This window comes from Armigeres subalbatus, chromosome 1 (genome assembly GCF_024139115.2).
Source record: "Armigeres subalbatus isolate Guangzhou_Male chromosome 1, GZ_Asu_2, whole genome shotgun sequence".
In the NCBI taxonomy this organism is placed as follows: domain Eukaryota; kingdom Metazoa; phylum Arthropoda; class Insecta; order Diptera; family Culicidae; genus Armigeres; species Armigeres subalbatus.
Window position 1 is genome coordinate 202,668,835 of NC_085139.1, and position 15,647 is coordinate 202,684,481.

The 15,647-nt window shown below is 44.6% G+C and overlaps 1 pseudogene; it reads left to right on the plus strand.

Moving 5' to 3' along the window:
- The first annotated feature begins 575 nt into the window (after positions 1-575).
- On the plus strand, positions 576-14,752 carry LOC134206916 (uncharacterized; annotated as a pseudogene).
- Positions 14,753-15,647: the final 895 nt, after the last annotated feature.

Genomic DNA, 15,647 nt, shown 5'->3' on the forward strand with positions numbered 1-15,647 from the left:
CTTCACGTTTCAGGCGGATGAAATTCTGCCACCTTTGCAAATGTTCGCAAATGTCCATGTCATCAGAAACAAATAAATTGACTGGATCTGTCGAAAATCATTACCCGGATGTTACACGGCATGACACCTTCTAGCACAATGTTGAACAACAGGCACAAAGTCCATCACCCTTGTCTTAGGTGCGATTTGAACGAACTGGATGTTCATAAAATCTTCACAGTTTGCTCCAGTTGCTTTTATTTTTTATTTATTTGTTATTGGTACACGTTCTGGCATCATTGTCTACATGAATAAAACTTAAGCTAGGCAAATGCATTGAATTGCAACAATCGTATCTGAAATTACTTGTGCTTATAGAAAATCAAATAAACTGTAAACACTATTAAACTAACACATTATACGTATTTCGTTCTGACGCCATAGCCAGTGCGTCTATAGTCCAATCTTAAAATTCGTTTGTCTTAAGTTACGAGATAGCATTTATGTTGATTTGAGCTAGCAAATTGGATGAATCAATATATCCGGTTTATCACTTTTGTATAAACGAACTCTTCCACCTGACGTCTCCCTAGTTAATGTGTCCATTACGCAAAGCAAACGGCAGCACTCCGTATGATGGTAAGTTGAAGGGTCACGCCAAGGAAGATACCTCAACGCATAACAGAAAAACGAAGATTGGACGGCTTCTATTCTCGAAGTCCAGCTTTCAGAATAAGGGCTCCACACGACAGCACATATTCAAGTACAGACCCACTTAGCGAAATACAATGCTCGCAAGCAGTACGGATCCTGAATTCATTTGATATTCTGAAGATAAATCCAGTTTCGATTAGCTTTCGCAATAACATACGAGTAATGCTCTCGAAAAGACAGTTTTGGTGAGTTGAACAAGATCCTTAACTGATTCTCTCGCGACTTTTCACCTTCAATATCGTTTTCAATTGTGGGTTCTTTTGAGGTGAAAGATATAAGCCGAGCATTTTTTAGTACTGATTAACATCTCGTTGATTCACCATTCTGCGAAGAGCATCAACAAGTTTCTGGAGTTTCAAACATCATTGATGAACAAGGAAACAACAAAGGGTCTGAGTTCTGCCTGAACACGGAAAAATTCGAGAAGTGGACTGAGCTCACCAATCTTCACAGACAGACGTCGATTAATTCAGGTATGATTTTAACCATTTGACAAATTTGGCGCAGCACCATCCCTGGATCTTCAGGAAGAAGGTTGTGGTCAACACGATCGAATGAGCTTTCAGATCAGTGTATATAGTGTCTACTGACACCGTATTCCATATTACGTAAACAGAACGATGTAAATTCGCAGGTTAGTGACTGTTGATCAACAGCAAAGAAAGCCATGTTGAGTCATTTGAAATATAATTCCTTCTTCATGAAACAGTATTAGACCAAATTTAAGTAACTTGATCCTGCACATAAGATGTGATACGGAGGTTGTTCACATTGCCACGGTTGCCTTTTGAAAACTGGGATAAGGATGGATTTCTTCCATGTATCTGGGAATACTGATTGTGCCATAGATTGATTAAAATAGCAGATGAAGGGCGCAGAGTGCAAGGCACATTTTTGAAAACAATGGGTGGTATCCATCTGGTCCTGTTGGCAAGATGTTTTCAGTTTGGTGATAGCATCACAAATATTCGCTTCAGTGAAAACGATGTTCTGCATTCCTAAGTCTCTGGGACATTACGAAGAGCGAGCTACGATTGCTGCGCGGACCGCCATTTGAAGACGCTTGAGAAATGGCTTGCAAATAGAGTGCATATCTCCGAAGATGATGCTGTTTCAGTACCATAGGACATAACGGAGGAAAACCATTTCTACGCTTTTCATTCACAAATGTCCGAAGCGCATGGATTACGCTTCGAATTTTGTCTTCGTCGCACTATAATATGATATATAATAGTCGGTTGGTTCTTATATCTTTAGCAACCTGAAACTCTTGTTTGTAACTATATTCCGACAGAATATGGCCGAAGCTAGCACGTTACGTTTAATATTCTCAGGCGTTGGTTCGACAAGGTTGACCTTAGTACGACGTTGCAGGGAGCATAGACCAAAACAACTCGAGAGCAGTATCGGTGAGGATTCTAACAGCATCGTTCACATTTTCAGGCAGTATACAGTGGTGTCAGATCTTTTTCTGGCACGGTTTAATGCGGAGAAATCAGTTTGAAATTGAACTGAGAAAGTTCCATGGTATCTATAAAAGGTATCTTCTGCGACAGTTAAATGTTACTAGGAGAGCAGGATGGAATGCATCCATGCAACCAGTGGCTCATCGGCTCAGTAATGCTACACTGGAAGCATCTTCTCCTTAGAAAACCAGGTCCAGTATACGATCACTATGATTGATAACTGTTAGTTGGTTCATATCAAGCACCGACATACAATCAATAGCGCTGAGTTGGATCTATTGAAAGATGATTCATAGGGTCGGGTATAGAAATTGTAGGGACATTTTCCAGAGTCCAGGCTGATTATAGTCACCAAGTATAAGGTGGGAATCATGCAGCCCAAGTGAGCCCACAACGTGACTGGCACACTCAATATGCTGCTCAATGTAGTGAGGATAGTAGCGTATTCTGGTGGGTATATATATCACACCAATACGACATCGTTCGAAGCAGTAGAAACACGAACCCCAACTGCTCCAGTTGGTCATGTGCAGGAAGCGTAACATCAACAGATTTCAAGCGATTCGAAACACGACAATAACGCCGCCACCTCGTTTCTTTCCGGTTATTTCAGCATTCCGATCTATCCTATATACGGTATACAGGTCTCAAACAGCTGGACGAGAATATCTGATCATTCAGCCACGTCTCGGTGAGAACAATCACATCATAATCTGCATCAGACGTTGCGAGTAAACTCATCCCACTTTGCGTAGCCCTCTCACATTTTGGTGAAGATCTCTAAATTATAACGTATCAGTCAAGGTCTCTTAATTCTCGTGTATACATGGTGAGACAGTGGCCATGAGCGCTACAAAAGCTCACGTAGCACCGATTCTGTGCGACGAGAAAGCTACGAGCATAAAATAACTGAGTGGCGATGTCTCAATGTACGTCTCAGAGACTCATCTCATGCGCTAAGGATGCAAGTTGGCGTTACTTAGGCGACGATATTAGAATGAAAATTTCCGCCCAAGCTGCACCTCCGCTGTTGTTTGCAAGGTTTGCCATGGCAAACAGCGCATGAGCTGATCGCATTGAGATGTCTCAATGCGACTCACCAATATTAATGAGGGTACACAAGCTTCGTGAGACTCGAGGTGCCTAAATTTTTGTGCGCGTAGCAGTCGATGCTCAATCTCATCCTTTTGTACGCGTGCATGATGTCTGACGGGTATCCTCGATGTGTTCATAGCTGATCAGGTACTACTCGTTTAATTGGTGGGTAAATTTGCAGGAAATTGCGGCGGTCAGTCGGCGATCGACGGTAGTCAGTTACACCGGTCAGGTACGGGAACATAGAGCGGTAGAGGTCTGCAAGATGGAGGTATCGCTATGACAAGTTCACGTAGTCATCCCTGCTTCGGCGGGCATATACAATCTTATAGTTACCTGAGAAGAAAGAAATCCCGATGACTGATACCGAGTTCGTTCATGTGATGTTCTGCATACAACGAAGGCGCTAACTGCTATGTAGAAAGTCAATTTTGACGTGCGTTACGCCTTTTGATGAAGTCGGACATTTCACCAAGAAGGAATAGTCGACCGCGACAGGATTTTGAGTTCGTTTGTCGCAGTTGATACACTTCTCTAGGTTAAACACATTCACCAATAGGATGACCTCTGCACATCTAGGACAAGGTTGCCTGTCACATCGAAGAAGCTGATGACCGTATTCAGAACAGTTGTAGCATCAGCGAACATTAATATCTTCAGTGACTCTGTGCGTTCCATCAATATTTTGTACTGCAGCTAACATTGATAGCATCGAAGATACAGCGTCAGTTCAAGTAATACATAAACCGTTCGATGTTCTGTTTTGTGATTTGGTGACGCGCACCATCAGATTTAAATCTGAAGGAAGATGGTTTTGAGCTTTTATTTTCCGTAGCAGATCATTTCTTGGAGTGAAATAGAGACGACAAGCTTAATTCTAGGATGAGTGGTTTCTAATTTCTATAGTGTTTTACGATATGAGCTGGATGTGAAGCAAGACCTGATGCTTGTTCGCTAGTATCATCATTGGATCAACACGCTGCCCGAATCGAAAACATTGCTTCTTTAACCGCAAAAGCAGTGGATCAAGCTTGTCAGTCTTGTAACTCCGAACTCATTCACTAGAGTGACAGACGTCGGAGGATGATATGGTTTACTTCGTAGGCGGCATTTTGGATAGTAAATCGCTAAGGTTTGCACCTCCAGCTGTCGCCTTTATTGTAGGTGGGAATTAACCTTGCCTTCACCTCAATGCTCCATTTCAGATTCTGACTATCGGTTGTGTAGGCAAGTGGACATTTTCTAGGCCCATCTTGATGAGCTCAGCTCAGTACCATCCGACCAGCCATGGGCAGTAAGGGGGGCAGGGGGCCATCGCCCCCTAAGTGTCAAATATTGAACGGAACTGAAATGAATTCCCTCAAACGGCACTTTGATCAATCATATACAGACATGAAGTGTTGAAATTCAAAAATCCCAAAACTTATTAGGGCATCCAGGATCCAAATATATGAAAGTTCAAAACAACTCGAAACATTTCGATAAAAATCTCCTTGAAATCCTTCTAGAAGCTCTGGAACTAAATTCCTCGGAAAGTTATCCACAAATTCTCTAAAATCGTTCGAAATCTTCTCATGTAATTGTAATTCTCCTTATGCATTGACCCCTATTTTTTAGGAAATTCTGAAATTCTTAAAGATATCTTTTCTTCTCAAGATTTCTTTAGATATTTCTTCGGCTATTCTTTCTTCAGGAAGAATCGGCATTTCCTTCAGGCATGCATCCCAGAGATTTTCTTCAGCAATTAATCTGGGAATACTTTCATGATTTCATCTGGGAATGTCTGCATTATTCCTGGTATTTCTGGGAATTCCTTCAGATATTTTTTGAAATTCCTTGGAACTTCTCTAGAATTTCAGGACTTCCATGTGGTTATTCCTCTGAAGTGCTTATGAGATTCCTGGGCCTTCCAGGAGTTTTTCCAAGAAATTCTCGGTACTTTACAGGAATTCCTGGATGATATTTGGCAGGAATTGCACGGAAATGGATTTGGAAGTTCTTTCAGAAATTTCTCTCTTCTAGGGTATTCCACCGGATGTTCCTCTGAAGTTCCATGAGTTCCTTCGAATTCAATCAGGCTTTCTTAAAGAAATTCATTTAGCATTTCTTTGCATTTATCTACAAATTTCCAGAAGTTCCTCGAGAATTTCTCTAGGAATTTCTTGGGAAGTTCTTTGGGAGTTCATCCTAGAATTCTTACGAGAGTTCCTCCAGGATTCCTACGAAATTCTTCCTGAAGTTCTTCAATAAATTCCTCAAAAGTTCCACCGGCAGTTCCTCCGAGAATCCTCTGATAATTTCTCGGAAATTCCATAGAAAATCCCCGGGAGTTCCTCGTGCGAGCAGTTCCTCCGGGAGTTCCTTTCAGAGAAACACGGGAGAACTGCAGGGAAACTCCAGAGGATTCTCGAAACTGTGGATCTCCGAAGGAATTCCCAGAAGGAACTCGGAGGAGCTCGTAAGATCTCCTGGAAACTCCAGAGAAATTTCAGGAGGAATTCCTAGAAGTCCCGGAAGCTCCCAGAAAGCTATCGAAGAACTTCGGAGAATTTCCAGCAATTTCTGAAGAAGCTAAATGATTTCTGAAAAAGCCTGAATAATTTCCTGAAGACGCTGGTGGAACTCGAGGAATTTCCGGAGAAACCCGGATGAATTGATAGAAATTCCTGGAGGAACTCTCAAGTAATTTTCTGGAAGAATCCTGAAGAAACTCCGAATTTCAAAGGAACCCTGGAAACTACCAGAAGCATTCTCGAAACAAAAGAATTCATCTTATAGACAAATCTGTCTATTAAACCTTTGTTGGTTTGTAGCTGGACCATTATCATCATCAGAGGACCTCGAAGAATTCCCAGAGGAACTGCTCTATAGAACTACCGGAATAATTCTCGAAGGAAATCCTAGAGAAATTCTTGTGGAAATGCCATAATTCAGGAGGATTTTCGGAGAAACTCCTGGAGGATCTCCCAGTGGAAATCAAGTTTCCACCGAATCCTTTCAGGTTTCATTGCGATAATCTGGAACTCCTCGAAAATTCCATTGTAATTTCATTTCGTTATAATTTCTATAAATTTCCGGTAATGTCTGGAGAATCTTTGAAGTTTTCACAAGAAATTATTCAGAATTCACGGAAATTATGGAATTTACACAAGATTCGAAGATTTTTCGTGAATTTCTTAGGAATGTTTTCTGCGAATTTCCACGAATATTCTTATTCTTAAAAATTATGGAAAACAGCACGAAATTATTTGAATTATTGCAGAATTCAGAACTTATAAAGTTCGTGAAGATTTTCTTGGAGTAAATAATGGTGGAATTTTGGATTTCCGCAAAATTTATGGTGGAATTCTAGAAAACACTGCCGAAGAAGTTGCTGGAGACATTCCTAAAGAATCCCATAAATTTCAGAATGAGAATGCCAGGGCAATTTTCGAAGAAAGCTTATACTTGATAAAGCCTATTTTATATAATATATCAGAAAGGATTTGTTTAGAAATTCAGATGTATGGTTCTAGTTTTCTTAAACTTATGGAAGATTAAAGCCGATTCAATATTCTTTCTGAATACTAAGTTCGTTAGTATTTTCTCACTTTATTTAAAAATATCTGATGAAGAATAAATCACGCATTAAATCCATTATTGTTTTAATCTTATTGTTTGATTGGTTTGGATTTGGTTTCATGTGTTAATATTCATGTGTTTAATAAAACTACTATAAAACTACGATTTGGAAAAAAAGTTCTTCTCAAATCCTGGCTACGCCCATGGTCCAACTGCTTTATTGGTCTTTATCTGTTGGAGTGGAGCCTCATATTCGTGCGGTAAGATGCGGGCTACAAAGCAGACCATGCTGAGTGGCTGGGTTCGATTCCGCGCCGGTCTAGACAATTTTCGGATGAGTTCTCACTTCCCTGGCATAAAAGTATTCGTGTTAGCCTCGCGACTAATGCAAAAATGGTAACTTGGCTTAGAAACCTCGCAGTTGTTAACTGTGGAAGTGCTTAATGAACACTAAGCGCGAGGCGGCTCTGTCCCAGTGTGGGATGTAATGCCAATAAGAAGAAGAAGAAGAAGCTGTTGGATAGCATCCAACATCCCTCAAGATGGCTGGTTGGCTATCGTCCTTGAACTGACGTGAGTCATATCCTTCCTGCCTTGACTTTCCTGCCTGTACTCTCAACGCCATTTAAAGTATTCGTAGTGTACATCCACCTCGATCCCCACACGTTTGTCCGTCAAGATGTCTCCCATCATTATCCCACATTTCGCTTCGCGACACGAAGCCTTTGCGGGATGCGTTGAGCTTCTGATAGAACGCGTGTTTTAGAATAACACATTTCCATCTCTTCGCGGCTTGGGCAGTTGTCGTACTCACGCTAGTCATTAATTATGCTTCTGAATGAATTATTATCGCTAAAGGGACGTTTTCTATATCTCTCTATCATTGTGCCACTGCTGAAAAATCAAGATAGAAACAAAACTAATCTTTAAATTCTTAAATTTATTTCGATTGTTATTGTTCTATCCATAAAACACTTACTTCCATTTCAGGAAATACGCGACGAAGAATGGAACAATTAGAAGGCGAGGAAGGTGAAGAAGCAGCCGCCAGACCAGCACCCACTACTACGACCACCACCGAGGCTCCAAGGAAGATCCGGCCCAGCATTCGTCCATTCCGCAGCAACGATGACCTTCAACGGCTTAAAGAAACGTCGGCTCGAATCGAAAACACCAAACCAGGTAAGCGCACAGCGGCCAACCTCTATTCAACTCAGTAGAAGAAAAAAATATGCAAACCAAACCGTCCGGCTTTCCTGAGCAGGACGGCAACCTCCACCTCAGACCTCTTCGATTAGATCTTGACTAGGCATTGCTCGTAAAAGTGAGGACAGCCTCACCGTTTGTCGGTCATGTAAGCAGAAAGCATTCTTCCACCTTGTCCACCTTCTTCGCCAATCCCAAACAGAGATTGGACTGCATTCCGCTCTGCAACCATCATACCCAGTCATTGCCGAGATCCACAATCAATCGAACGCTAATGGATTTCCAACCATAAGCGCAGAAAAAAATCGTTCCAGAGGAAAACCGGCGCGTTGTTTGCATAATCGACCGGTTGACCACGCCGTAATAGTTGCCATTCCCTCGACGTCGTGTCTCGTTGGCTGTTTGAATCGAATTAACTTTTGCTTTCATTCTATCTGTTCGTGGTCTGTTTCAAAATTAGGATGTAATATGGTTCTATCTATTGGGAGTTAGTGGACCATGCTCCTACGCATAAACCCTCGCGAGGTTTTATCTTTTCAGAAATTTTGCCTAAACACGAAACATGCTAACCGTTCGACCCGTACCAAACCAGCGTGGACTTTCAACCAATAAATTCTCATTGATCGCTTCGCTTTTATTAAGGGTAGGTGATAATTCGAATTTTCTGAATTTCAGAATTCCGAAATCTAAAAACCTTCAAATTTCAGAATAAAATCTTCTGAATTTCAGGAATTTATAGATCGCCAGGAAAAACGGCAGAAAGCCAAAATTAATTTAAAAATCCCATATCGCATATCCTTTTACCTACTACCAGTAGTAAATAATAGTCCCTACTTGGTGCTGCGGGCCCATAGAAGCGCAAGACAGACACAGAAGGCCTTGATATCGTGCTATTAAAAGCGATTTGCGTTGTTGTCGGCCTGCTGGTTCCATACCAAACGGACAAGTGGAGATGGCGTTTTTAGCCGCCGTCTTTACTTCATTGTGGTCTAAGACTGGAAGCAGCCAGCCCAGCCAATAGGCTGCCGTCTTGATCGTTAGAATGCCAGGTGACGATTGACAGCCATTACTCAACTGCGGACCGAATCGGGCCGCGTTGAGTGTTCTAATCTACGCTAAAAACTGTTACTACGCTTTGGCTTGAAAAGAACTTGAGATTGACATTTTTGAAGCTTTGGAGAAACAAATAAACCAATTAATGTCTATCGTCATCAAATTATTTCGGGTGATGTTTTAAATTAGTGACTTATTGGAAGAACGGTTTTTTAATGCGGAAACCAAAAGATATCATAACGTAGGAGAACCGGTAGTCAGCATCTCATAAAGTGTCAATAAATAGTAATAGGATGGGTTCACCCGGGTTATTTTACCTAACATTGCTGATGCTTTTTGCGCAGTAATATTGGATTAATTTATTCAGTATGTAAACCTGTAAGGATGGTTTGAACCATCTCGCAATTTGGGTTAGATCATTTCATAGTTTGTCAATAACTTATTTTATAGGCTAAATTTATAAATATGTTGTATGATGGTCTTTCAACATGATGTTTTCACGACTCTGACAAAACTTTGTACAACTCTGGACTGCAATCTACGCATTTGCTCACAAGGCTAACTGACTTGAGCTGTAATTACGTCAACTAGAATTGGCGGCTATAAACTTAATTTCTTCTTGTTTAATCATCTTTCTCTTTCAACCGCATAAAGAGAATAGATTTATTTCATCGAGAAACGCTTCCGAAGTGTTTCTTTTGTGCGTTGCAAGAAGATAACCGCCAAAGCTTTATAGATATGGTGATGGCGCGTACAATTTGACATCCTTGATGCGAGAATCCTTGCATGGTCCGTTCAAAACGACCGTTGATTCCTTACCTAGATTCAGATCGGACCTGTATGTTTGTTTTCTTGATTCAGCAAAGTGACGCTCCTCATAAAGAGTGGAATCAATAAACCCTGCGTTCACCTATAATGAACCATATCACTTTTTGTAGCTTGGAAGGAGCTTGAGCCTCTTGGAAGAGCTTGAGCCTCTTGAGAGGTGCGAGCCGGAAGAGGCTTTCAGGTTCTTGGAAGGCTTCCAGCACCTCTTGGAAGGAGGACTTCAGGCCTCTTGGAAGTTCCAGCCTCTGGAAGAGAGCTTCAGGCTCTTGAAGGAGCTTCGCCTCTTGAAGGGCTTCGAGCTCTTGAAGGAGGCTTCCGGCCTGGAAGGGCTTCAGGCCTCTTGGAGAGCTTCGGCTCTGGAAGGAGGCTGAGCCTCTTGGAAGGCTCCGGAGCCTCTGGAGGGCTTCCAGGCCTCTTGGAAGGGGCTCGAGCCTCTTGGAAGGAGGCTGAGCCTCTTGGAGGCTTCCAGGCCTCTTGGAAGGAGGCTTAGGCCTCTTGGAAGGAGCTCGAGCCCTCTTGGAAGGGCTTCCGGCCTCTTGGAAGGAGGCTTCGGGCCTCTGGAGGGGCTTCCAGGCCTCTGGAAGGAGGCTGAGCTCTGGAGGGCTTCGGCCTCTTGGAGGAGGCTTGAGGCCTCTTGGAGGGCTGAGCCCTCTTGGAAGGAGCTTCCGGGCCTCTGGAGGAGGCTTCCGAGGCTCTGGAGGAGGCTTCGGGCCTCTTGGAAGGAGGCTCAGGCCTCTTGGAGGCTTCCAGGGCCTTGGAGGAGGCCGGGCTCTTGGAGGGGCCAGGCCTCTTGAAGGAGGCCAGCCTCTTGGAAGGGCTCAGGCCTCTTGAGGAGGCTTCCGAGGCTCTGTGGAAGGAGGCTTCCAGGCCTCTTGGAGGCGGGCCTCTTGAGGGCCAGGCCTCTTGGAGGAGGCTTCCGAGCCTCTGAAGGAGCTCAGCTCTTGGAAGAGGCGCAGCCTCTTGAGGGCTTCCGAGGCCTCTTGAAGGGCTTCGAGGCCTCTTGGAGGGGCTTAGGCCTCTGAAGGGGCTTCAGCTCTTGGGAGGACGGGCTCTTGGAGGAGGCCCGAGGCCTCTTGGAGGAGGAGGGCTCGGAGGGGCACGAGCCTCTTGGAGGCTTCCGAGCCTTTTGGAAGGAGGCCGGGCCTCTTGGAGGGCTTCAAGCCTCTGGAGGAGGGCTCGGCCTCTTGGAAGGGGGCGAGCCTCTTGGAGGAGGCTTCAGGCCTCTTGGAGGAGGCTTCGGAGCCTCTTGGAAGGAGGCTGAGCCCTCTGGGAGCTCCGAGCCTTGGAGGAGGCTCGAGGCCTCTTGGAAGGAGGCTTCCGGGCCTCTTGGAGGGCTTCCGAGGCCTCTTGGAAGGAGGCTGAGCCCCTCTTGGAGGAGGCTTCGGAGCCTCTTGGAGGGGCTTCCGGGCCTCTTGGAAGGGGCTTCGGCCTCTTGGAAGGAGGCTTCGGCTCTGGAAGGCTCAGGCCTCTTGGAAGGGTCGAGCCTAAGAGGCTTCCGAGCCTCTTGGAAGGGGCTTGAGCCCTCTTGGAAGGAGGCCAGGCCTCTTGGAAGGAGGCTTCCGAGCCTCTTGGAGGGCTGAGCTGAGGAGGCTCGAGGCCTCTTGGAAGGAGGCTTCGGGCCTCTTGGAAGGGCTTCCAGGCCTCTTGGAGGGCTTGAGCTTTGGAGGCGAGCCTCTTGGAGGGCTTCCGAGGCCTCTTGGAGGCTGGGCTGGAAGGAGGCTGAGGCCTCTGGAAGGAGGCTTCCAGGCCCTCTTGGAGGAGGCTTAGGCCTCTTGGAGGGCTTCAGGCCTCTTGGAGGGGCTTCAGCCTGGAGGAGGCTTCAGGCCTCTTGGAGGAGGCTTGAGCCTCTGGAGGAGGCTGGCCTCTTGGAGGAGGCTTCCAGCCTCTTGGAAGGAGCTGGCTCTTGGAGGAGGCCGGCCTTGAGGAGGCTTCCGGGCCTCTTGGAGGGCTGAGCCTCTTGGAAGGAGGCCCGAGCCTCTCTTGGAGGAGGCTTCCGGAACCGAAGAGGCTTCCAGGCCTCTTGGAGGCTTGAGCCTCTTGAGAGGCTGAGCCTGGAAGGGTGGCAGAGCCTCTTGGAAGGGAGCTGAGGAGCCTCTTGGAAGGAGCTTTGCGGAGGCTCTCTTGAGGAGGCTGCCTTGGAAGGAGCACGTCTTGAAGGGCGAGGCTCTTGAAGGAGGCTTAAGCCTCTTGGAGGGTTGCGAGGCCTTTTGGAGGGGCTTCCAGGCTCTTGGGAGGGCTGAGCCTCTTGGGCTTCCGGGGCCTGGAGGCTCGACCTCTTGGAAGGAGGCTCAGGCTTTGAGGAGGCCAGAGCTCTTGAGGAAGCTCAGCCTTTGAGGAGGCTGGCTCTTGGAGGAGGCTTCGGGCCTGCTGGAGGCTTCCTAGGCCTCTGGAGGACCCGAGCCTGGAGGGAGCTCCAGCCTCTTGGAAGGGCTTCCGAGCCCTCTGAGGGGCACCTGGCCTCTTGAGGAGGCCTAGCTTTGGAGGGCTTCCAGCCCTCTGAGGAGGCTTCCGAGGCCTCAGAAGGGGCTTCAGGCCTCTTGGAGGAGGCTGCGGATCACTGGTGGGAGGTTTTGGAACTGAAGGTCTAACTGTGTTTTTTTTAATTTTAACAACGCTTTATTCAAACGGCAAATACGCACGGTGGATGAATAGCTGGCTTTCAAAAGCAGGGGGGCGACGGCGTACGTTAGGTAGCCGGCGGGTGACTGGTGGCGAGGTGGGGCAGGTTGCGTTGCAGAATGCGTCTGCCAGGAAGCTGTTCAGTAATGCGGCCAACGTGATCGTGGTGGCCGTCAGCGGTTGATGCGGGAGCTACGGATGGCTAAAGTGGCGATGCGCTGGCTGGGAAAGTCGCCACCGGACATGATGTGGAACGCTGCCTGACAGTGATGCAGCCATCGGGTGTAAAGCGACCCATGATGCGCAACGGTGTGGTCCTCAAACATTTTGGTTTTATTACGGTCAGAAAACCATTGTTGCTCTACATGACTTTAAAAACCAAAATGTTGCTGGCAACCGTTCTTGTCGAGACTATAGCCGACTGGTCGTCGGACGATGATGCAGCCGACGGGTGCCTTGCGGGTCAATGTAGCTGACGGATCCTTGGTGGTGCAGCCGGCGGGTGGCTTGACGGTTCTGGCGGGCCACAGTCCTGAACCGCGGTGGGGAGTCAGGCGGGATCTAGCCGGTATTTCGAATGATGATGCGGTCGACAACAATGGCGGCCGACAGCTGACAACGTTTCAATCCACCCCAATTTAAATTCACCGTTTGGAAAAGCAAAAGAACTTCACGCTTGAATTATTTAAGTATGATAATTAAATCTTACCGCTGGTAACTAAATATGCGCTTGATTTCAAATCCGAAAGTTTGTTTATGGATTATCAATTCGATAGCATATACAGGCGGGGCTTAATGTGAGCAAAAGTGACCTCGAACTGGGCATGAAATACCAGGCAGTCTAAACTGGGTCACTGGAGCTGCAGTAGAGCTAACACTTTCTTACTCCCGGATAAAATCTGACTGTAAAACTATGTAATACAAACAGCTTTTTTCCATAAAATCACTGCCAGCCAGTGGGGGTTAGTTTGGACATACAAACAAAAATTGTAAAATGTAATTTCTGAAATTTTTCAGATTTTGAGTAAAGCCCGTATTGCACGAATCCATCGATTTATGAGATTATGTTCATAGGATTTTCAGATAATATTGAACGAATATGAGAATTATTTTGGTGGATTTTAGGATCCAAAATTTTGATTCTTCACTGTTATTTGTATTTCGATGATGGATCAAAAAATAAAAATTTGGGTATTATATTTAGAAGTCCTAACAATTTGAATATAGAATTTTTACACTTAATATGCAGGATAGAATTGAAAGTGGATTCGGAATTTTTACATTGGATTGAATGCATAGTATACAAAACACAAGTATGGAAGGAAGGACTATACAAATTTAGTAAGACACAAAAGGCATCGATATCAAACGAAGACAAAGCAATCCACATTGAGTCACTTTTGCGAAAAATTGCACATCGTAGCTGTGCTGTAGTTGTGTAGCTGAGCTGCTGCTATTCGTCTAGTAGCTCTAAATGGTCATCTCCTCAAGACAAAATGGTTAGCATCGGTTATCATCCCCCCCTCTTGACTCTACTTCTGGTGATAAGAATTCCATCTACTAAAACTGTGAAACATTTCGCATTCTATCAATCACCACTCTCTTACAATAAATATCTCTTCTATCTTTACAGCCTCAGTGAAGGAATCCAAGAGCTACGACGACGAAGATATTCCTGCTTCAGCCTATCAAGACCGCCAAGGCCCCAGCTATCGTAAAATTGCAGATAATGTTGTTTTTGCTTTAAAAAGATAATTAACATTAATCTTCTCCGTTCTTATCTTTCTTGTTCTGTACCCTCTCTTTCTTTATCAATCACTTTTACCTGTAAATACGCTGTACTCTGAATTTCTGCATGATTTAACGAATCATCAATTTCAATCTCACCTTCGTTTCTCAATTCAATAAATATTCAGATATTCTCTCAAATAACCACACTCTTTTCTTTCTCTCTACTTCTCTTTCAACGACCTCATCCTTTTCTCTCATCTTTTCCTCTGCTCATCTCGTTCCCCGCCCTAATCACTTCTTCTCCTTCTCTTCCCACCTCCCATCCGCCATGCAACTTACACTATCAATTCAGTCGAAGGCACTTTTCATCCCCTTGGAAAGAACCCGAGCAGAGCGCAGCGCGGTCGAACAGAACGAACAGAGCAACGCGGACAACAACGGGAGCCAAGTCGCTGTCCAGTCTCGGGTCCCGATTCGCACTGAACAAGCCACAGCAGTAGACGAGCGCACACGTGTGAGGGACGTTAGTCCTATGAGATGAATGTGAGAAGGTTTTTGCTTTAAGTATTATGAGGATTCTTTTCAAAAGTCTTAGAGAAAATTTAGCGAGTGCATTTGAAGTGGAAACAAATGTTTCGCCAGAAGACGTGTAATGATAAATATATGTTCAACATGATGGTGCATATGATTAGGAAAGTTGTAACATCATGATAATTAAACTAGTTGACTATAAGATGAAAAGAAGCGTCATGTGGTATCAGATGCTTATATTGCAACATTGTAAGATAATGTTCAAATAAATAAAAATATAAAAACTACTTATTCGTTCTTATTCAATCAGGACTTATGTCATTTCGGATCTCTACAAAAATGTGATATCCGATGGACGAGAATATTATTTTCTCCTCATTGCTTGCTGAAAGCAACAGAATGAAGTAGTAAACACCCCACTCCCATTACAATTGTAATTTTATGCTATTTGATTAATCTGTGATTAACTTTTTTTAAATAAATTTCCATTAAGGAATTTTGATAAACCAACAATGTTATATTTCTAAATACGCATATAGAACCATACCATACTCACCATACCCACCATGTGTAACATACCGCAAGATACGTTTTCGCAAGCTTTTAGAGTCTCTATCTGTTTCGGTGCTAATAGTTATCCCACGAGTTATTAACTCAAAGTTGCAAGCCTTATTATCATTTCTGCATTCTTTTTTTTGAAGCTAACGTCACGATGCACTTTTATGCTCAGGGAAGATGTAACAAGAAACCGGTCCGAGAATCCCAACCACCTTCTTGCATCTTGGCACCAAAAGATTGAAACTTGTTGACGTTGATAATTAGAACTGCCACAGGAAGCATACAGCCAGGTCGTTCAGCTTACTC